General features: G+C 39.8%; 1 long non-coding RNA gene across 1 annotated transcript; it reads right to left on the minus strand.

Moving 5' to 3' along the window:
- Nucleotides 1-4655: 4655 nt before the first annotated feature.
- On the minus strand, nucleotides 4656-23734 carry LOC116992166. The gene is made up of 5 exons (XR_004417011.1): nucleotides 23447-23734; nucleotides 12194-12470; nucleotides 11724-11796; nucleotides 10010-10459; nucleotides 4656-5909 (listed from the first exon to the last, which is right to left on the minus strand). It is a non-coding gene; the product is annotated as an uncharacterized LOC116992166 (long non-coding RNA).

Consider the following 23734-nt stretch of genomic DNA (forward strand, 5'->3'; position numbering starts at 1 on the left):
AGAAGTGAACAGGAGCTGTACTTTGACTTTATGAAATCCTGAAGTCACCAAGTTCTCTTAAAAATCCAGCTGAAAGGCATGTTACATGGGGGAAACAGCATTAGAGGACCTTTGTTCTTTTTTTTAGTGTCTTGGCTCACAACATGCAAGAGAAAAATAACAACCCCACCAGGGTGTCAAGAAGATAAATTCATTAATATTTGTGGAGAACTAGAGAACTACAATGAGAGTACTATGGGAAAACCCATGAGAAAATGAGTGATTCTCTATTCAGTGCTGCATTTGGATGGAGAGCAGTAAATAATGGATAAGGCACACATTGAGAGGTAAGTCTAAAAAGAAATATTGAACAACTATCCATTCATTGTGCTCTGTTCATGTTTTCCTGATCCTTCTCTCTGCACCTTCGATGAAGTTTGTTGAGTTTAATCTCATCTGATTTTAGTTTATTAAATAAAATGTCTAGTCTGTGCTTCCCCTGTAGTCAGTGAAAAGGGAAAGGCACCTTAGGAAGCAATTCATCACACTACCTCTGACACCTGGGTTAAAATGAGGTGATCACTGTCTGGGGTGTCTATCTGTTTTCCTGGACTCACACTGATGGAGTGCAGAGAAACAATTTGGCTTAGTCCTCCAGAGCTGGGATGACTTCAGTGCTTAGATTAATCCCTCCCTAAATCTCAATCTGAACAGAGCACTGTGCCATCCCAAAACAGGTAAATCATTTTAACAGCCTTGTTTTCCTTCTGGTTTTCTGTGAATCATGATCTGTTTTGCACTGAGAAGTAAAGGTGCTGAAATTTGCATTAGATTGTCACTGACAAGATGCTTCAAAGGTGCTATTTGTGGGGCAGCCAGAGAGTGTCGGCATGACACCTGATTAGATGTAGAACAGCTGGTTTTTTTATTATATTGACTAGAGAAGAATCCCTCCCTTTCTTCATGTCACTGTATGTAGAAGGTTCCTTCATAGTATACAAAAGTGAAAGAATAGAGTGATTTTGAAAGAAGCTATTTTGCATTAAGAAATAAGTATCCTTTCTTATCCTGGAAAAAACTATTTTAATCATTCATATTGCCAATCTGACCTTTGTATTATGCCAGGATGAGGAATCACATAAAGTGCACAACTCTGTTAGCAAATCATACAGAGCCAATGATAAAATTTTATTTTGTGGAATATCAAATCCAAGTAAGGGGAGAAATAAAAGCTCAAAGGAAACATAGTTGTTTGCAACTGGATGGAGGGAGAGGTTTTCAGGGAAATTTTTTTTTAATTAATTTTTTATCTTCCTGTTATAAAAATGGATCTGTGAGAGCTTACTTCTGTGTTACAAGGGCCAGGTTCCTATGAGCTTCTGAGGACTGGGCTTATTGAAACAGGGAGTAACTAGCTTAGATTTAAATAATTTAAATAATTTTTGGTTTTCATGAAAAAACCTTTGTGAGCTCAAATCCAGTTGTATTTTATTTGTTATTCATTCTTTTCTTTTTCCAGGACCAGGTATCTTTTGTAAGTGAAATTCATGACTGTATTTTGATGGTTAAATTTAAAAACATATTTTGAAAGGACATTCTGTAGGAAAATGCAGAATAAGAGGTTAATTAACAGAAAACTCAACAATCAATCATCTTCAATTAAAATTTGGCTATAGTTAATGCAGTTACAAGTCTGTGTCAGCCTCTTCACTCCAGGGACAAGTCAAATACATAATGCAAATCCACCCTACTTCTCTTCATAACATTAATATTCATTCTATAAAATTTTCATGGTAGGTAAAGTTCTGCATTTTATTTTCTGACAGCAACTCAAAATAGCAGTTTTATGCTGGTCTTTTCATTTATTTTCTTTATTTCCTAAACACTCTCATTTCTTGAACCCCAAATCAGGCAGCTACTTTGCCACATGCTTACACTAAGGCCTACTGCATCCTGTAATCAGTATTGAGATCAAAACAATAAATCAAAGAGCTGACCAAATGAGATAATATGGCTTTAGAAGCCACCTAAATAAATAAAAGTCAAAGTGGCTTCCAAATGCTATCTCAGGTATTACTAAGAATTAAGGTGGAATTGCTAAAAAAGTAAATTCCCTACTTTAAGTCATTGCTAAGACATTGCTGATTTTAAACTTCTGCAGTGACCTGCAGGAAGTGATCATTTGTAGACTGAGTAACCAGAACAGAATTTCAAGGGACTAATTTTAAAATTTAGCACTTTCAGTAGTTTGAAAGTTTTATTGGAGGTTGGTGTAGAGCTATGTTGGAACTGACTGCATAAAGACACTTCATTTGCTCTGAAATGACTGAAAAGCTGTTTTAAACTAGTTTAAGTGCTTTTGCACTGCAGCAGATGAAGAATACTCACATGGCTGGTTCTGCCACAGAAATTGCATCTCAGAGAGAGGTGATGCTAAGCAGTTATAAAGTAAAACATACTGAAGTCCTTGTGTTCTGCAGTGAACATCTCCCCATGACCAGGGGGCCTGACCACACCAGGCAGTCTGCTGAAAAGGCACTTTCTATATGATGGAATTTGTTTCATATTGTTCTGAAGTTTTGTGAGTTATGTCTTACATGTTAAATGTCCAAACCGTGCAATGGCACTCTGTATTCTCATCTACTCACAGGTGTGCAAAAATGAAGACAGGGCTTCTGTGCAATCCCTCCCTGAGCCATTAACTACATGTGTTTAGATTGCCTTGCTAATTTATTACACTTTACCTTGTCCTCATATGCACGCTGCAACTTCAATCTCTAAACACACAACTTCTTCTGGGCAATCAGTCTGGATAACACAAAACCCCAGAGCTGCTTCTGAGGGTTGCTATGGATAAAAGACACAAAGAACAAACTAAGGAAGGACCAGCTCTGGCCAGAACTGCTCCTTGAACAGCTATCAGTGGCTGCAGTGCAATTTAATGTGGAATGGCTGCAAGAATGAAAAGAGCTCTGAAATGTCAGTGCTGGGTATAGGAGTCAGGATTCGAGGCATTTTCAATGTCTCATGGCATCCAGAAAGGCTCATGGTCAGACACCTCACCAACCATCCAAAAATAAGTAACCATGCTGCTGCTTGAAAACACGAGGGAAAACTGAGAACTGTATGTTTTAAGGCTTTTTATGTTTTAATTTGCCTTTAAAAATATGCTTTGGTCCATTCATTTTTTTTTCAGCTTTTGAAAGTGCAACAATGGACTCAATGACTATTTGACTTAGGGAGTATATTAGATTAGATTAATTTAAATAACACTATAGATACTCATCAATCATATGATACCTAATACTCTCTGAAAGGTTGCTTGAAAATCAGATATTTTAATTTACCAGCAAGGTCTGGATTGAAGAGAAATGTCTCATTCAGCAACTGAAATTCATGATGCAACGTCTATAAATCAAAACTAAGTAAACAGTTTTGTTTAGTGTGCAGACAGTTTTGTCCATGCTTCAGGGCCTTAATACTGATTTATTTTATGCTGAGATATGCTCTTGTCCATTGACTATTCTGTCACTATCTGCCAGTTTTCTATAACCACTCATCTTTTCCTTTCTGCTATATCTTCCTGCTATTCTACCCTGTGCTATTTTCTCCTCAACACTCCTTTTCTGAAAGCCTTGAGAAAACATCTGAATGAAACTCCAAGGTAAGAATAACTGTGGGGTTTTTTGACTCCTGAAAACATTTAAAATACCTATAATATGTTTGTTTAACTTTCTTCCTCTGCTTTTTTTCTCCTCTGCTTTTTTGTGGTTTTTTTTTCCCTGTGTTTCAAACTAGCCCATGTTAAGCTGCATTACTTAATGAGCTAAACCATCAGGGCAGATAGGTTGAGGACTTTAAGAAATCTGCACGGAATCCTGTGCCTAGGTGAATTATGTTTTTGAGTCAAAACCAGGTGAAAGGCAGCAAGCTTATTTAATTTGATAAGGATGTCTCCTAAACCAGCCAGAAAATGTTTCATTTTTCACCATCATTGAATGTGAAGCATGTGAACTATGTGGAGTACCTTTTATTTTCCTGTTTTGAGCCAAAGTATGTTCTGAGTTGCCAAACAGGAGAATCAGTGTACAACTAATATTATTCCAAAGTAGAGTGCTGAGTGACATTTTGAATTATGTATTCCCATTATTGTGCATAACCCCCTTCCAGTCTCTAATTGTGGGTCCCTTTTTGTGCATTTTAAGTAGTTTTTCATCTTGACTGAATTTTAATTTTATCTGAACCTTTGCAAGGATGTGTGCTAATTATACAAAAAAATCATTCTGCATTCATTTTGAAACTAGAATATGTTTTCAAGAAAATGTTTCCATTTCATAAATGTGAAATTACAACTACTCCTAGCTTTGCCAGTCAAAAAGATTTTTATTCATGTTATGTATTAGAATATATTTATGAAACACACAAATATAGTTATGACATTTTTCTACACTTTATTGTAGCATTTCTGTCAATAAGACAAAAAAACCCTAAGAATATAAAACAAACTTCTAATACAAGATACAGAATAAAATACAAGGCAAAATTAATATAGGTTTTTTAGTTTAGGGTAATTAAAAAAATTATTTTGCAAAAAAGTCAGAGTATTCCTTTTACAATTTTATCTTATCTATGAGATATAATTTCATTTTAATTTTGGATATTTAAAATTAGGCCACTCTACTTCTGAATATATACATAATAATAGGTATTCTTTTAAAATTAAAAGATCCACAAAGAAGATAGCTTTCTAATTATTTCTTACCTAGTACTGAAAAGGAAGGACAATGAAATACAAATGATCACTTCAAGATTTAAGTGCTTAGTTATTAAACAATTTAAAGTGTAAAGGAAATAACTAATTTTGAAGTAATTTTGAAATGTAATTCTCCATTAAGCCATCAGTGATCCAGGCACACTGTGATTTACCAATGAAAAATTCAGCCTCATATTGGGCAAGAAAAAATCTGTCAATAGCTGCTAGAACACGTGAGCACTGGTTTTGAGGAGAGAACTTGGTGCAAGATGGATAAAGCATTGTTTTGAATAATTCACAAGTTTTTAAACTTTATTACAGTTATTCAGAGCCAAAATGATAAGTGTAACTCCTAACTTGGCCAATCCTATCATGAAATTCTGAACTGTCAATGCTAAAGAATACTCTCCTGGCAGCAGATATGCTAGACAGAGGAATTACCAGTATAATTAGGAGCTCAATATTGATTTGAGTAGTTTAACACTCAGATATGAGTGTAGTTTAATTGTTAATTGTATAAGCTAATTTCTGACAATTAGCATAAAACCAATATATGTGCACAGAAGTCAGTCTGAATGCCATTTTGCTTTTGCTGTGCAATCCAAAAATTAGTATCATGGGCCCATCTGACTTAAATCACACCTTCTTCACAGAAGTATAGTATTTGGAAAACTCGCACAAAAAAAAAAAAAAGTTGGAAAAACATGGAAAAATATCATAAATGCTCCAAAACTTAGAATATTTAGAATTCTAGCAACTTTTGGAGAACTTTAAAAGCTCTATAACTGTTGTATTATAAAGTAGAGATGTTATAAAAAGCAAATTAACTACGCCAAGTCTTTTCTTAAAAAGTGTTCAGAAGAACTTTTAGCCACAGGCAGATCAGAGTTCCTTGAACATGGAATCACCAATCAGTCATTGTGTAGGGGAGGTGATCTAAGACTGCACTGCTTAAGTGGTGATTTTGTCCTGATAATGCTTCCATGTCTCCTCCTCTGAGGAGCATTTCATGTGGCAAACGGTGTGTGTGGCGATCTGGACAAAAAACTCGCTTTCAGACAATGATCACATTTATTTTCTTGTCTCCTCTGTCTTCTTCAGGGCCAGTAGCTCTACAGACTCTTCCTGAGCAGGCTGCTATGTTCTCATAAGAACAGTCTGGTGAAAAGTCTATTTCCTAGTAAATTGATGAAAAATAAGGCACAGAACAAAATTATCAGTAAGATGTTCTAGAGACTGACATCTAGTTCATCTTCCCTGTCCCTTTAATCCATCTAGTTCACATATTACCTTTTCCAATAAGAAGTGTTACTTGAGTTGCCAATTTATTCGTAATTCTACGCTGTAGAAATCCATTCTGACTTCTCTAAGGTTACACTTAGAACCAAAATGTATATTTATTAAATTCAGCAAAAAACCCCTCAATTTTTCAGTGAGTCTCAGCTTTTAGGCAAAGATAATTCAAACTGGTTTATTTTCATCAGTATAACTATGTCCTACATACAAGATCCAGTCTCCATTGAAAGCAGAGGGTGGATCTTCCACACTAACTGTGCAGTGTGAGTTAGGACTCTACACAGACATGTGATGTCCATTTGATCCTTTTCTTGCTATTGAAAATTTAGAAAGATGACAAGTGAATCCTAGCATCTAAAGAGATTGTCACCTGCAGCTATCTGCTTCTCTAGCCCCCCTTTTCTCCCTGACCAAGGTTACAAGTGCCTCAGGCACGCAGCCATACACAACACTGAGTGATCCTCAGCCACTTTACAGCAGGGTCAAGGAGCTCAGCATAAACTTTTCATACAGGTGAACATAAACTGTCAGATTTTGGACCAACATGGTAACACATGGATTTGTATTTGATCCACCTGCCTCCTAGCTAGGAGGTGATTTTCTGGCTGAACACGTGCTGCTCAGGTCCTGACACTGTTTATAAGGGACTGTTTGGAAACAGCAGCACATGTTTTAATACCCTAGATTCTCAGGATCCTCTCAGGACAGACACCTCTCTCTTTTCCCTCATTATCTTTTAATATTTCTTGGGTAAAACTGGCTTGGTTAACACAACACAACAATGGTTGCATTAGCCAACTACAATGTCAGTAATTTCAGATACCATGGACCATCAGATACCAAGGATACCATCCTTGAAGAGGATGCATGTCCACAAGCTAATGTCTTAAAATGGTCACTTAAATGTGGCCAACACTGGGCAACAGAGAGCATTTCCCAGGTGCAGTTCTCCATCCCCACCTTTCCTGCAGGATGACTAAGTCAGGAATGAAGCTGCTAAAGGCTGTGAATCAAAGAAGCACACATCAGTGCTGGTTTATTTTGACAAGCCTAAAATCTTTGGGGTTATGGCTGCTTCCCAAAGAGCCTGGTCCATCTTTCAGTGGAGTGAGTAAACTCATAAAGAGGGGAGAAAGCTAGACCAAAATAATTGACTGTGAGGAGGAAATATTGCAGCCACATCAGCATAAGCCATTCTAGCTCCTGAGTCAGAGTCCTGTGTGAGCATGAGTCAAGTCCCTTAATTGTGTCAGCACAACCACTAGAGATTTCTAGCTGTGGCACCTTATCGGGGCCCTTAAGCCAGGCCTAAAGTAGGAAAAAGCCCTATGTTTTAAAAGTAAATGGCTAACAGAACTATACCATTTCAAACAGGATTAAACCCAGGTTAACATCTAGAAAAACTGTTACAAGTATGCTTTAGTGAGGAAAAGTATCACAAAAAATTGTTTAAAAACAACCACTTTCCTGTATGCAAGTTTTTTTACTTTGCCATACTTTGTGTTGCTGGAAAGTTCCTAACGCTCCTGGCTTGTCCCTCAGTAATAATGGTAATTTTAGACATACATGCACACAGCGAATTGCATACATCAAATCTACTCATTAGTCAAGTTAGTATGATGAGCAGAAAAAAAAAAAGAGTGGTGCAGGGGGCAAAAAAGCGATGGAAGAAATGTAGTAGTTTTAATAGGCACGCACTGACTATATTTTCTGTAAAATATGAGGGACAAGCACCCAGGGTGTTCTTGTGGCTGTGGGTCACCTAAACCTGAATGAGTTTTTCGTATTCTTGTGATTGTCTTTTCCATATGCAAACCTGACAGTTCTTAAAACATATGTAAATACGTGTTATTTACAAAGGCAGTCCAGTCACAGATGCAATGAGTCCAAATAGATTTTCCCTTAGCTCAGTTCAGTGTTATTTTTCAAGCTCCTCTCTTCACACATGCAAGTCTTGCATTTAGAACAGGCTGCCTGAGGTCACAGACAGGATTTAGCGAGTGCAAGCCTGCTTAAGGAGGCCGATTTGAACCGAGGGATACAGAGCCTTATTTATGACACAATCATAATCTGAATGAAATTGGTTTATGTCTTGTTCGCGTTTAAGAGTACCGTGCTCCCCTTATGCAATATTTGCATTGGAAAAGAAGAGATTTGCATGGGAGTGAATCACTGACATTATTCACAGGCATTACAGGATTTTACAGTGGATCTTTAAGAAGGAAGTCAGGATGGATACTGTGGAATTGATTTCAAAATAAAATTTGGATGCTGTGTGTGAAATTCTGTTGATTTCTTTTAGTAAAAAAGACTGTCTCACCATCACTTCAAATTTAAAATGCAAAATCTCTTACCTTTAAATAACAGCTTTTGCTCCAGAACACCTGCAACCTATCTATCTGCATCATGGTGTTAGTGCAGGCATGTTGAACAGGGAGAAGTGACTTAGTCAGAATGAGAAAGCAGGGTTTGGAGCACATAAGGTCATCTCTTCAATAGGAGGATTTTCTGCTAGCAGCTGCCACTGCTGAATCTGACCAGCGACTGGAAGGCATCATGCCAGAAGCTAGGACATAAAAAGATCTTCAGACTGGGAAGCACAAAATTGAAATGGAGAGGAGCTGATCAGCTCTTTTTTCTAGTTTTAAAGATAGGTCAGGAAGGTGAGTGAGGCAATGACTGATGGGGTTGGCACCTGTGGGTTTGTCTCTGGGGAAAAGATACACTAAGGTAAATTTAATTAGCTGTGAAGCCAGGATATTTATTGTAGTGCCTATCCGTGATATGCACCTTCTTGGTATAGGAGGGCATTTTTCATTTTCAACCTATGATTAATGGATTCAAAATAAATGAGAAAAATCATGCTTACTTTATAATAAAAATGTACACTTGAAAGTTTGCACTGATAGAAAAAAGCCAAATCCATGTCAGGAAAGATTTGGCAGAATACCCTTCCCAGAAAGCTCTCTTAAGAGAGGAGCATCCTGTAGGGCCAACAAAAGTGCTTTACCTGTGTAACATGCACCAGTGCAAAAGTGCCAAATAAGCTGTGCCACTTCTGTGCAACATAAATGGGTTTCACCTTGGAGTTTTACCTGCATAGAAAGGATGCAAGACAAAGCACCTCCCTGGCCATTTGTATGGCTACCAAGGCTACTTGTTATGTCAACCTCTTTGTCTGTTTAAACTCACATCTGTCTCATTAAGACTAGTCTTAAAGCCACCACCAGACAGACTTTTGTTGTATCCATACCATGGCTGCTAATCAAGTTTTAATGCAATAGTGAGCACATTGAAGAACATATTTAACACCTGACAACATATAACACGTAGGTAACACATTGGTTTTGCAGGGATACGCATTGAAGATGACTCTATTGATTTGGACTTTACTGCTGAAAAGATTAACTAATTTTTTATTTTTTTTTTTAACCTTAGAGAAACCAACATGTGTCCTAAGAGCAGAGTCAAGATAAGGTGCTTTAATTTTGGTCTGAGGGGAATTTTCCAAGGTCAGACCCAGCCTAAGAAGACAGGGCAGACCTTGCTAAAGTAACTTTGTGGTAAAGTATCCAGCACTTGGCTATGTTTCCCATTTGGCATATCTGATATATCCAACTGAATTTTGTGGAAAAACATTGTATTTTTTTTTTTTTTTTTGCAGCAAAGAACTAGTCTTTGTAATCTGTTGTGAAGTTACTTCAAAAGCATTCCAGCAGTTAACTCTTCACATAGCACAAAGCTTATAAAAGAGACCTAAATTCTACATGCAACTGAAATTTGCTATGGACATCTATCTATCTATGACAAGTCTCTGAAACAGGGAGCAGTATGTCCAGGGTGTTTCATTATTCTTGGTGATGCAATTCACGTTTGGAATAATCACGTCTACACACAGTGCTCTGGAACTGCTATGCCTACACAGCTGTTACAACACTGCTGCTTTGCATTCTTGGGAGATTCCATGGTTTATTGCCTTACCTTTCTGGTTTTTTCCATGCTTGCTCACTGTGAATACTCCAGTACAGAAAGTAGTAGCAGTAGTTTCTATGATTTCTCTCATTTCATCACAGCTTTCAACTGAGCTTTGTTTTTAAAGGACTGTTGATCATCAGGAAAGAAGCACTGAAGACCACTGAGAGGTTCCTGGGGCTATTTGCGTACCTTTAGGGACAGGGACATGTGCACAGCTGAAGCTGAGAAGGGAACTGACTAAGAACTAGTTCATGAAATGGTGAGGCTCAGTAGTGATGCAGAACACAGACAGCAATTTCAAAAGGTTTGGGAATATTAACTTTCAAGACCCTTAAATGCAGAAATTGTCCCACAACTGTAAAAAATGAACTTGTTATAAAGAGTTTATCTTGGCTTAGTGAAATATGCTCATCCATTTTCATCTGTAGAGTCACTATTCTCATTTGGTAGCCATTTCTGCAGAGAGAAATACATAGAAAAAATGGTCAGGTTTATTGTGAATGGGTTGCATGCAACAACTAAAAATCTGGTTAGCATATATGAGTTGGCAACAAACAGAAATTTATTGGTGAGTTTAAGTATTTGAAATTAGTTAATTTTCTTTAGGTCATTAGGTAAGTCTATGATTCTACCATTAATGTGACAGATAAGGTTGTTGTCACTTGTTGTACCTAACAGAAGGTAGCATTTTCCTATGATATAGCAGATGATCACTATGGGAAACTTACTAATACTAAAATGACATGATGAGTAGGTCCAAGAAACTTAAATTTTTAGAAATGCTAGACTATTTAATGCTATTTTTTTTTTCATTAAGGCCAAATATAGAGAACAATAATGGTATGATTATTCTTGTCTGTTCAAAAGACTGAGCATACCCACATACCCATGCTTCCCCTGTTTTTGGAGACTTTCCAAAGATGCTTAAGTAAAGAAAAGCTCATTTATTCTCAACCAAGTGGGGTGATTTTAAATTGTGCATTAATGATACTCAAAAGCTTGATTGGAGAAATCTGCCTCATGAAAATTATTTTATCTGTGGAAAGAATCTCTATAGGTTCTTTCACAGCAAAAAGAAACACTGAGAAATTTTGAGAAGTAAATAAAGGAGTGAAGGCAAATTCCTCTGTCTGATCAGAAAGAATACAGTCAGTGATGCCCCACAATTAAGTTGTGAAATGAGTGCAGATTTATAAACAAAATGCCTGCCCTCTTGGGGCAGAAGCAGGGAAATTTGTATATATGAAGATTTTTAATATATCACACACAGGGATTTTACTGAATTCTGCAAAGCTTTTAATACAATCAAGCAAGGTTAGGAAAATAATTTCAGAAAGTATAAGTTAGTTAGGGCAAGAGAGCAGCAGAAAATAAATATTCTTTGGAAGTGCAGAAACACACTACCCCTTTGGGCAGATGAATAAGTTTATAGGGTCCCACACTACATTTCATTTGCTGCTTTGCAATGTGGAATGTGGAAGAAAAAACCTGTACCTGCAAACTGCTACCTCAGTAGACACACTATTAGGAAATAGGTTTGTTTTATCGTTGAAAAAATAAGAGATTTATCTGCTGTCTGTCTCCTGCAAAAGCTGTTTCTAAAGGAAAACTGTTTCTCTACTCTCTCTCCTCTTAATCATGCTGAATTTAGCTTTTTTATTTTCCATTTCTCCATAATTTTATCACTTTGTTGTGCACAGAGAATCAATAAATACGCTACCCCTTGATTTCCTTTCCTTTTTACGTAGATTGGACATGTGTTCATCCAGTGTAGGCACCTGTGGCTGTGGTTGCTCCAATGTAGCATGCATGAGAAAGATAAAAAGGAACAGGTAGTCATTACCAAAGAAATGGCCTCTGTGCCAAAAATAATAAAATGTAGCTCTTTCCTTAATTGCACAACATCTTTGCCAAAATAGGGAACTATGTTTGCCTGAAGATTTCTTTTTTAATACCTGTGGATCAGTACAAAGTTATCTGTTAAATAACTAGGATTCTGCCGTCACTAAAGATATAAAATACTGAGAATCTCTATAGTCATTAAAATATTTGTGTAGTCAGAGTTGGGTGATTGGTAATACTCAGTCCAAAGCTGAAGGTATAATAAAATAAATCAGGATATTTATTCTATCCTTTTTTTTTTTTTTTTTTTTTAAATCCTGTTTCATTCTGCTGTTACAATTAACTTACCTTCTACTTGTTAGGCCACACAATGCTGCCCTGTTAGATATGCATGCCTCTGATGGAAATGGTAGAATGCGAAAGAAGGGTAACCATGATGAAAGGCTGTTCAGCAGACTTAATCTAAAAGTTGTTTTACATAGGTGGGACTGAGGTCTTGTACCTTGAGGCACTTCAGTGCTCAGCTCCAAAGCTGGTGTAGAAAAATGCTGCATGGATGTCCAGATGTAGAAGTCTGCTGTGCAGAACTGGATGAGGACTAATCACCATGGGCTCCTTTTATTGTCTGTGGGGGAAAAATGGAGAGAGAAAAAACACTTTAAGGCATGATTCATACCATCCTAATGTAGGCATCTAAAATAGGTCAGGTTCATTGAGCTCTAAAATGTCTGTTTTTTCTATGGACAGAGGCATGGCCACCTTGGGGAATCACTAGCTTAGATGTGGATATCTATGTAACCAAGCAAGGTGAGATGATTTCCACCCCCTGTAACTTTTGTGACCAAGAATAAATATCTATAAAGAAAGAAACATTGCCCCTATTAAAAAGAGCTTCTCATAGAATAAGTGCTAAAGCTCCTGTTCCACATTCCCTAAAATGACCTAGATCCTATAAAACATAAGGATTGAAATCTCATCCCAGAGAAAAGCATGTTATAATACTGCATTATCCTTCATTCTGAATTGTGAAAGTGATTTCTCACTCAACTTAAAGCACATGCCAAGAAGTACACAGCAATGATCTAATTAAAGATGTGTACACAGAATTCAGAGCTGATTATTATGTGTATTATAATTACTGCATTCAGGAGTGCATCAATATATTAGTGTATATACACATATATGTGCTAATAGAATGCTTAAAAGACAATTATAGATATTGGTTGTAATTTCATACACTAATAAATGCAGTATATTGGTATGCAAACTAAATATATCTATGAAAATGTAGGGATAAAGACAACAAGAATATGTCCTTATTTTATTCTGAATTTCTGAAAGACTATTTAGCATAATAGAAATTTTAGTGCTGACATAGTTCCATCACTAACTGGGGAAAAGAAAAAGCATTCATTGAATATTTCTGTTTTGCATTTAGAAAGAAAAACAGTGTCTGCACTGCCAAACTATCATCGATTCTGACATTTTCCAAAGCAGATGGTAAAGAACATCTATTAATTTTTTTTTTAATTGGCCGGTCACATAACTTGATTGAAAGATTTTAAGAACAATTTGTACTGCTCTGCATTGGCAAAAAGCTTTGGCATACTGGAGAAGTCCAAGAGGCCTGGAAAAATCTAATGCCATGTTGATATTTCAACAACGTAAACAGGATGACCACGGTAACTCTAGATGAGTTAACTTGACCTTGGTTCCGTGTGAAAGAATGGAACAGCTGATATGGGACTCTGCCCATAAGGAAATAGAAAATGGTAACGTAATTACTGCCAGTCAACATGACTTTATGCAAAACAGGTTAAGTTAAACAAACTGCATAGTACTTTTATGAGATAAGAATTTTTGTTATTTTATTTGTTTAATAAAGGTAACTATGTTGACAAAACAATGCCTTTCAGACTTCTGTTAAGCATTGATACCACATGATGCTCTGATTAAATGCTACACCAGAACAAAACCAAGACAACATATATGAGACTAAACCATAGAAATCAGAATTTCGATGTGTAATTGTTAACTAAAATTTACCAAGTATCACCAGTGTGCTGCTACAAAGATTCTTCCATGCCTTAGACAGTTATTCAATCTATTTACCTATGGGGTGACCAAAACAAAGCATAAACTGCAACAATACCTCTAAATTCTGCAAATGGCAAGAGGAGAGAAATTATGAGAATAGATTACAAACAGGAAAAGGTTTAGACAACTGTAGCTAAGTAGAAATTATATGGGTATAAATATCGCAAATTAAAAGCTGCTTTGGGAGGAGAACACAGAGATTACACCTTAAGGACTGAGTGTAGTGGGTCTAAAAAATGGGTAGGCAATGGTTGATGGTTAATTTTTTAGTGCAAAAGAGCACTAAGCTGATCAATGTGATCCATGGTTTTACACTGGAAGGGGTGAGAACTGGTCTTCTTACGGCTATTGTAGTCAGACCAAATTAAGCTCTCCATAGAGAAAGACAGAAGCAATGAAAACTACCACCCTACAAACATATGTTACTCTGATTTGGACTATGCAAACCAAGCACTTTCCCTGGGATATACTGTAAACACAGCAGATGAAGAAATATTTAGCAGGGGTTATGTACATCTGCATAAATAAGGCACGAGAAGAACAGCAGGGAATTTTTACTTGTTGTGTTTGGGGAAACCAGACTTTGGCTACATTATTTGTAAACAAAATTGCACAACTTTGTTAGCCCTTGTGGTGATTTTGTTTTTGTTTTGGGTTTTTTTTTATTTCAGTAAGTACAAAACAAGTCTCAGAGTGAATCAAGAAGCTTGAGGCTGCGATGAAATTTTCAAGATTTTTACTGGGAAACCTATCCTGACTGTGTTCTGCTTATTTTCCTGAATTCTGCTCCCCAAGCATTTGCTGTTGGAGAGTTGGAATTCTTTTTTGATTCCTCCCTGGGCAGTCATCACTGTCATGGGAGGATAGAGCTGTCTGTGGCCCACACACACAAACACCCACAAACACCATCCACAGTTACACTGCTTCCTCCAGTCTCTCTTTTCCAGCAACACCAGAGAAAGACACTAATTTTGCACTCCTTGTTTTCCTTCCTGGCATGTTTTTAAATGGAAGGATGATAAAGACAGACCCTCTGCAGGTCTCACCTCACTCTTGTAGTTCAGCAAGGAGAGAGCATGTACAAAAGAAGTTTGATGGGGATTTGAGAAGCTATATGAGATTGCATGCAGCCAGCCAAGGGACCCTGATCTCTTAGTCCTCTCCAGCCTCCAGGGCTAGGGTTTCAGATGGAAACCATGGAGCAGGAAAAGAGGACACTCAGTATTCAAGCTTCATTTCTGAATGGAGTCAAACCTGAAGTTTGAAGAAACTGCTCGGGATTCAGTAACCTGGTAGAGCTCAGTAGGCACCTGAAGGGAAGCAGAAGTGAAACTGCAGAGAAAAAAAGTGGGGAGAGGTGAAGCCAAGGGAAAAAAAATGGGGAGATGCATATCTCTTGGTATTAGTCAGTGTCTGTGGATAAGACAGAAATAATGGCTGATAATGTGATGGGGAATCAGACTGGTACATCAGGTCATGTTAGGGAGCAGCCCTCACACTGCCCTGCGACACAGGCACATACCCCACACACCTCAGGGTGCAAAGCACCTGTGGTGACTCACTGCCTTACAGTCTTGCAGCCTTTCCTCTCTCATCTGACACATAACCCTCCAATACATCAGTTCGTGAAACAGAAGAGCCTGCAGCAAAAATAAGTACAATGTGGGCCAAATGGAGAGAAGTCAGGCAGGAGCAAGTGTACGAATCTCATTGTTAATGCATGAGATTCGACAGATTGGGAACTGAGAGGCAAATGTGGGGCAGGGCTGATACTGGTGCTGGGAGAGGGCAGGAGTCAAAAAATCACCTGGTCTAGTCTAATCTAATCTAATCTAATCTAACCTAACCATTGCTGATATTCATATGGAATGTGAAGATCAATAAAGATGAAAAGGGATAAAATTGATAGGTTATAAATAAAGCACTGACGAACAACATCCCTGCCCCTCAGCATCTTCACCATCAAGGATATTGTGGGCTTCTGTTTTTAATCCCTCTTCTAAGTAGCCTGTAATTCTACCCTTTCTAAAACCATGAGCCAACAGCTGGTGTCTTCCTTCTTTCTCTACCATCATCAACAAACCATCTGTGAGAAGAGAGAGGGAAAAAAATCAAATATTTTGCTCTCACCGGCTTTCCTCGCTGGCTGAGCATCTGTCCCACAGCTGTCACACAGCACTTGGAGAGCAATGAGTAACCTTAAAGTCCAAATGTCTTCCAGTTTCCTGATTTTCAGGAAAATCATCTGTGTTGTGCACCATAATGCCTAAAATGTTTCCTGAAAATTTCCAATAAATTCCAAAGTAGTCAAATTGTATCCAGGCAGGCAAGAAATCAAAGATATTAATCTTGGCCTTGTAAAAGAGAGGGGGCATGTGTTAGCTAACTCTCCAGAGTCCCTTTACAGCAAATGGAGGAAAGTTATTCTCTAATGGAAATATGTCACATCTTTTTTCATGCATTGTTTCGTGATTTCTGACACCAAAACTGTATACAACTAAACATAAGAGTCTTTCAAATTAAGCGGAATGCTTTTTTTTTTAAGTGAGCAGAGCACACAATGTTGAGTCCATCAGGGTTTTATGGTACAGAAGCTCTAAAAATGCCCTAATTGGCAAAATGAAGTGTGGCATGGTGAGAGGGATGGTATCTGTCTGGAAAAGTTAATGCTTTGCTTCTTTGTAAAATATTTGAATTAGTAGTTGCAGTTGTAGGAATCAACACCAACATAATACGGCTACACATTATCTCCTCTATTATTAAAATGCACATTAACCAAATTCACTATGCTTAGTGTTAAACTTCAGAATTACCTGAAGAAAGGATTAATAACCCTCCCTTCATTACTTTGGAGGAACTCTAGAGTCTAAAATGCATTAGTCATCGAACTTTTAGATAGTTGTGGTTAGCTGAGATGAACATCACCTCACCAAACATTCAGGGACAGCCAATCTAGCCAAGTTTACAGAATCTCCTCACTTATCCCATAGCTTATGAATATAACCTAATGGCCCCTTAAGGCCTGCATAGGAAGACTTAAATATCATAACTGAATTTGATCACAAGTTGTTTGTGCTGCAGAGGACATAGAATCTAAAACTTCCGTAGTTGGCTTTAAAAGTCATGCTTCTATAATAAATGCAACTTAAATTGTGAATATCTATATACTTAAGACTTGTTGAGCCTGCAAAAAGTGCAAAATTTATCCAAGAAAAACAATAAAGTAGAATGAGGTTGTTGAGAGCAAACACTTATTGTGGACTGTGATGGTTTTCTTCAGATATAACATATCTTCTGGAAATGCAGAGTACAGCTGCTGCATTTCTGTAATATACTCCAGAATACTGCGGTGGTTTAAAACCACGTGGGAATTAAACCCCAAAAAATCTGCTCCCCTTCCCCCTGCATCTGCTCCAGTGAGAGAGGAACAAAGGAAGAGACTATGTGTTGAGATAACAATTTATCAAAAACAAAGAGCTATGGAATGAGAAATGGACAATAACAACAGCATTAATAACAAAAGTGTACAAAGGAAAAGGCGCTTTACACACAGAGGTGTTCACCACCTCGACTCAGTTCTGTGTGGCTGCTGAGACAAGGACACGATGACAAGCCCTCTCCACAGTGGCATTGCCTATCCCAGAGCCCAGGACAACAAAAAACAGGGATGGGCAAACTCGCAAAGGGCTGGGATTGTCTGCACTGTGCCACCACTTCCTGGGCTGCAATCAGCAGTCTTGAGCTCGGCTCCTCTCCCCCTTGGCTGGGGATCAGCTGGGCTCAGGCTTGGCTCAGGCTCGGCTCAGGCTCGGCTCAGGTTCAGCTAGGACTCAGCTAGGGCTCAGCTCAGGCTCGGGTCAGCTTGGCTTAGGCTCAGGTCAGGCTTGGCTAGGGCTCAGCTCAGCTCAAGCATGGCATAGGTTCAGCTCAGGCTCGACTCAGGCTCAGCTTAGGCTTGGCTTAGGCTCAGCTCAGGCCCAGCTCAGGCTCAGCTCGGGCTCAGCTCAAGCTTGGCTTAGGCTCAGCTTAAGCTTGGCTAGGGCTCAGCTTGGCTCAAGCATGGCATAGGCTCAGCTCAGGCTTGACTCAGGCTCAGCTTAGGCTTGGCTTAGGCTCGGCTCAGGCTCAGCTCAGGCCCAGCTCAGGCTCAGTTTAAGCTTGGCTTAGGCTCAGCTTAAGCTTGGCTAGGGCTCAGCTTGGCTCAAGCATGGCATAGGCTCAGCTCAGGCTTGACTCAGGCTCAGCTTAGGCTTGGCTTAGGCTCGGCTCAGGCTCAGCTCAGGCCCAGCTCAGGCTCAGTTTAAGCTTGGCTTAGGCTCAGCTTAAGCTTGGCTAGGGCTCAGCTTGGCTCAAGCATGGCATAGGCTCAGCTCAGGCTCGACTCAGGCTCAGCTTAGGCTTGGCTTAGGATCAGCTCAGGCTCAGCTCAGGCCCAGCTCAGGCTCAGCTCAGGCTCAGCTCAAGCTTGGCTTAGGCTCAGCTTAAGCTTGGCTAGGGCTCAGCTTGGCTCAAGCATGGCATAGCTCAGCTCAGGCTCGACTCAGGCTCATCTTAGGCTTGGCTTAGGCTCAGCTCAGGCTCAGCTCAGAATTGGCTTGGGCTTACGTCAGTCATGGCTCGGGCTCAGCTCAGGCTTGGCTTAGGCTCAGCTCAGGCTTGGTTTAGGCTCAGCTCAGCCCAGCTCAGGCTCAGCTCAGGTTTGGCTCGCCTCTGCCGCTCCATTCCCTGCGCCTGCTCCCCACCCCAGCGCTGAGCGGGTGCGCTCTGCTGGGCTCAGCTGTGTTTGCCTCCTGGAGTTGCATTCTTCCCGAGGGATGGGAAGGGATGGGTGGCAATGAGGGGCAAAGTCTGCAGGGCTGGTCCTGGTGACTTCCCGAGGAAGAAATGGAACAAGATGGTCCTGCTTCCAGGGAGTGTTCCCCTTTCCTTTCCCCCAAGCCACTCTCCCCAGAGAGGATGTGCATTGTACAGAACAGCAACCTCGCTCGGTCCCTTCCTCAGCACCTGCAGGAAAAACTGACATCTATTGAGCACTTAATGAGGGGCAGAAATTAATTTACTGAAGCTAACAAACTTGAGACAAAATATTCTCGGTTCTGCGATGTCATTTTCAAATAGAAGGGAGCCTTGTCAACTGATGTGCACTCCTCAGTCTTGCTGAAACAATTCAGAGGGAACTGAAACTCAGAAATCCTGGAGGTTCCACATGAAGACAAGCAAGAACTTCTTTACTGTGCAGGTGACAAAGTACTGGAACAGGCTGCCCAGAGAGATTGTGGAGTTTCCAGCAGATATTCAGGAGACATCTGGACACAATCTCGAGCAGCAATCTCTAGGATACCCTGTCTGAACAGGAAGGTTGGTCTAGATGACCTCAAGTGATCCCTCCAACCTCACACACATTGTGATTCTGTGAGTCAGTGACTGGTTTCTAAGATTTTCAGGCTTTTCTGAATATTAAAATCCAAGTGGAGGCAATGCTTAAAGTAGTGTATTAACTTGTTGAACCTGCACTTGGAAAAAGAAAGTAAAATTAATTAATTACAGAGACCCTTCAAAAGTGAGAAACAGGAAAACCCACTATTTTTTTTTTCAATCAGAAAGTAAATAAAACCCCACTAAATCAACAAGCCATTAAATGGTGTAGTAAGATTATTTCAGTATTACCTGCCTAAAGGATTGGTAATGTGAGGAGGTCTCTGATGTTTTGCAGACTGTGATTTTTAACTTGTGAGTATTTACTTAAATATAGCCAACAACTGGGGTTTTTTTTAAAACTTGATTATCCTGCAAGAATAACAAGATCACTTCCCCATAGGCATTTTCCAGGAAATGTTCAATTAACAACTTTACAGCCAACCACTGACTTTCAAATTATGTGATCTTTCCACAGTCTATAAATTGTATCAGTTTAACTTTTACCTGTGGGATAGTTACATTTCTAAAACACTGATTGTGTTTATCCATTCCCAAACAAAGCAAAAGCATCATTTTATTACAAAGGACACCTTCTGAGGAAATAATTGCAGAGGAGACTCCTGTAAATAAATGCTGGCAAGGGTACTCAAAGGCCAAACTGCAGTGCAGCCCAGGAATCTCTCACCAGGTTCAATTTAGTTGGGACAGAGGTTTTTGTTAGCAAACAAACTCAGAATGCTTTGTACCAGAAATGAAAGGTCCTTTTAGCTCACTGGAGGGTGTAAGAAAAAGATACCCCTAGGAGGCTTCATTTCCAAGGCATCTTTCAGGTTCTTATACAAGGCCAGCTGAAGAAAGGGTTTGCTTTGGTTTGGTCACTGCAAGATAGTGAGCTGAATGAATCTTCGCTCACTGATCCACTTCCATACCAGCTGCATTCAAGAGGTGACAGCAGCTCTTGCAATGCCTGAATTTGGAGCTATTAATCTTTTTAAAATCTACTTCTGTAACCTTGAAAGTTTTTACAAGTCGGTAAAGGGTCTCTCAAAAAAGAAGGAAGGAAGGAATGCAGCAAGGCACCAAGAAGCATTTCCTTATTGTATGATTAAATGCAACAGATGAAATTAAAAACATGTTCATGTGCCATGATTACCTAATTCTCTTCAGTTATATATGCTTCTCCTTTGCTTAAACTGCTCCTCAGCAGTTTAACTGAAAGCACACTCTTCACTTTTATTTCATTTTGTGGTCTCACACTTTAGTAATGAACATGTCACATTCACATGAATATTTAAAAAACATTATGCGATCATTTAATTTTGGGTCCATGAGCACCCAGCAGAACAGGCAAGAAACTTTTCAATTCCCTTTTTGTGGAATTTACTTGACAGCAATTTTTAAATCAAATTGTTGTTATTATTATGCATGCAGATTGCCTCCAACCATGGCAGTGCTTGATACAACAAGTATCTTGGACATGCCCACTCCTCCCTCTTATGCCCCACAATCCATTTGAGAGTCTCTAGCATGGGTCGAGTGTTTGAGCCCTGACATCCAAGAACTGGGAGGAGGTTTTATTCAACCTCTCTCACAGGTACATTAAACTGCATATATTTCTGGTGCCAAGAGTTTTGTACTCATCTTGCTGGGATGCTTAATAACCTTCCTGAAATGAATAGTTGCACTTAATCTGCATACCTGAAAAAACATGCTTCCAAAAATATATTTTAAAAGAAGATCCTTCACCTCTTCCCTCAGGACATGTGTTGCCTTTGTGCTTCCCCCATGCATATAAGCCCATCAAAGTATGGAAGGCTGACACTTTTTAGTTCTTTACATGCTGAGCATGCCTGCAGTGTCCATTAGTTAGGAAATGGGTGAGCTGAAGCTGCTGTTTGTCAGCCACAGCATTCATGGGACTGGAGAATTGCATTTGCCTCCCAAAATTGGCAATCTTCCTCAAGTCATTGCATATGTACAATATAAACATTAAAAAAAAAAAAAAAAACAGAAGGAGGCCCACCATTAATTACCCATCTACACAGTGTCTCACACAATGGAAGCCTGAGGCTCCAGTGAGTTTCCCAGGCACTGTCTAAATAATGCAGATAGATGATAATTTTCCTTGAAAGCAGTCAGCCTACTCTGAGGGCAAGCCTTCCTCACCTTAATCACATAAAACTTCCACTGAAGGGGTACACTGACAAAAGCAGGCAAGATTTTCCTCTGTAGTGTTTCTATTTCCCCGAATGCCTCTCCATAATCCCGGTGATCTTGCGCATGCACAAATAAGATCAGCATATGTCCTGCATGGGTAAGAACTTCACCAAAAGTGTATCCCAAACAGTAAGAATAAGCAATGATTCATAATCACAGTTTTACACTCTTTAATTTGCACAGTTAAATTAGCAGATAGAAAAAGAGAAGAATAAAAAATTAATAGAGAGAGAATGCAAGAAGACTGTTCTTTTCTCTTTCAACAGTGATAATCCTGGAGCTATTTATAGGTGTATCTATCACAGAAATCCAACAAAATAGGACTGGAAGTAAACATGAGATCATCTAGACTATCACACTGCCCTGAGTCAGGACAACTGTACTTGTGTCATTCCTGAGCAATATTTGCGCAGCTTAAAATGCTCCAGTGATAGGGACTCTATAAACATCCCCTGACAGTCTACTCCAGAATTGCATTACCCCTGCTGTTAGGGGAATTATCCTGATGTCAAAATAAATGATGGAGGAAGTTAGGCTACCTTCTGAAGGTTTTTTTGGCTTTTTTAAGGCTAGAGGGAAAAAAGCTACTACCTAAAGCAGATGTAAAGGCCATGTGAAACAAAGGCAAATAGCCAAATGAATTGTAAGGCAGAGAGGAAAGCTGAATGACTGGAATGAATTTGCTGGGGAACAGCCTTCAAGAACATTCATAAAGGAATACAAAAAGTGGCTAGAGTAACCTGCCTAGGGGAAAAAAGTAAACAAATAGATTTTCAAACAGAACACTACCTAGCAAGAAACAGAATTGAAAAAGCAGAAAACAGACAAACAAAAAGCCCTCTTCTGTTCAAGTCTCGTGGTGTTTGGGCAAATGAGGCTTTGCAAATTTTCTGTAAATACTTCATCAAAGAAACATTGAATTCTAACATCCATTCTCTTCTTGGAGAGAAAAATACCCCAAAGGACTGTAGATCTTAGCTATCCATACAGGTAAAAAAGTACATTACAGAACCGTTTTTTTTAAAAAAAAAAAAAAAAAAAAAAAAGGAAAGAAGTAAAAAGGGCTAGATGTTCTCAGAGGCAAGAGGAGTATTGACTTCAACTATTGCTTGAAAGTATTTGTGTCTGTTGCTTCACGAATACTTTTTTTTCCCCCCCCTAGGACAGAACTGGTTATATTCTATCAGTCTTTTTTCTTTAAATAACATTTGTTTTTTTTAATCAGCGATCATTCCAGAGGGGGAAAAAAATTCCGAACGAAACAGAAGCCACCAAAGCAGTGCCCGCACCGCAGCAGGACGCGTTCCGGAGCCGCGCGGTGCCGCCGCAGGAGCGCGGCCGCGCTGCCCCGCGGTGCCGCCAGGGGGGGCGGCTCCGCCATCGCCGCCCACCGCGCACGTACAAAACGGCCAGGAAAAAACCAAACCGAACCCCAACCAAAATAAAACCCGCAACCAACAAAAATAGATGTTCCAGGAAGAAAATCCTGGTTGATTGCGAAGCGCTGACGCATATCGGCCCCCAGTGCGTAATTTTCGCAGCGGCAGCAGCGGAGGGGCGGGCGCGGAGCAGGAGCTGATCCACACCCCCCGCACGCCCCCGCCGCTTCCCCAGGCTCGCCTCGGGAGATTTACCGAGAGCGGCGATTGCCGCGGGAGGCGCCGGGCGAGCGGAGCCCCGCAGGGGGCGGCGGTACCGGAGGAGCCCCGCGGCGGTACCGGTGGTACCAGTGGAACCCCCCGGCGGTACCGGCGGAACCCCTGCGCGGTACCGGGGGAGCCCCCGCCGGGCCCGCAGCCCGAGCACCGGCCGGCCGGGGACGCGCTGCTGCAGCAGGAGCTGGTTCGGAACCGCCTTCTGCGGGTTCACCTGTGGCAGGAAGAAGAACTGTCTCCTTGTTCAGAGCCCGGGGACTTGCGCAGGGCTTCCCCCAAACAGCACCGGCGTACCGGCCTGCCTGAGGATGCCGGGTTGTGAATCTGCCGCTTGAGAGACAGATTTTGAGGAAAAAAATGATCCAAATGCAGCTCTTAGTAAAAAAATAATAATCTATAAATAAGGCATGCTCCAGATTTTCCTCAGCCTAATCTCCCCTCCCATACAAGAGCATACAAGGTAATGACATCACTTAATGTATATATTTTCATGAAATATATA

Source organism: Catharus ustulatus, chromosome 2 (assembly GCF_009819885.2).
Source record: "Catharus ustulatus isolate bCatUst1 chromosome 2, bCatUst1.pri.v2, whole genome shotgun sequence".
Classification (NCBI taxonomy): domain Eukaryota; kingdom Metazoa; phylum Chordata; class Aves; order Passeriformes; family Turdidae; genus Catharus; species Catharus ustulatus.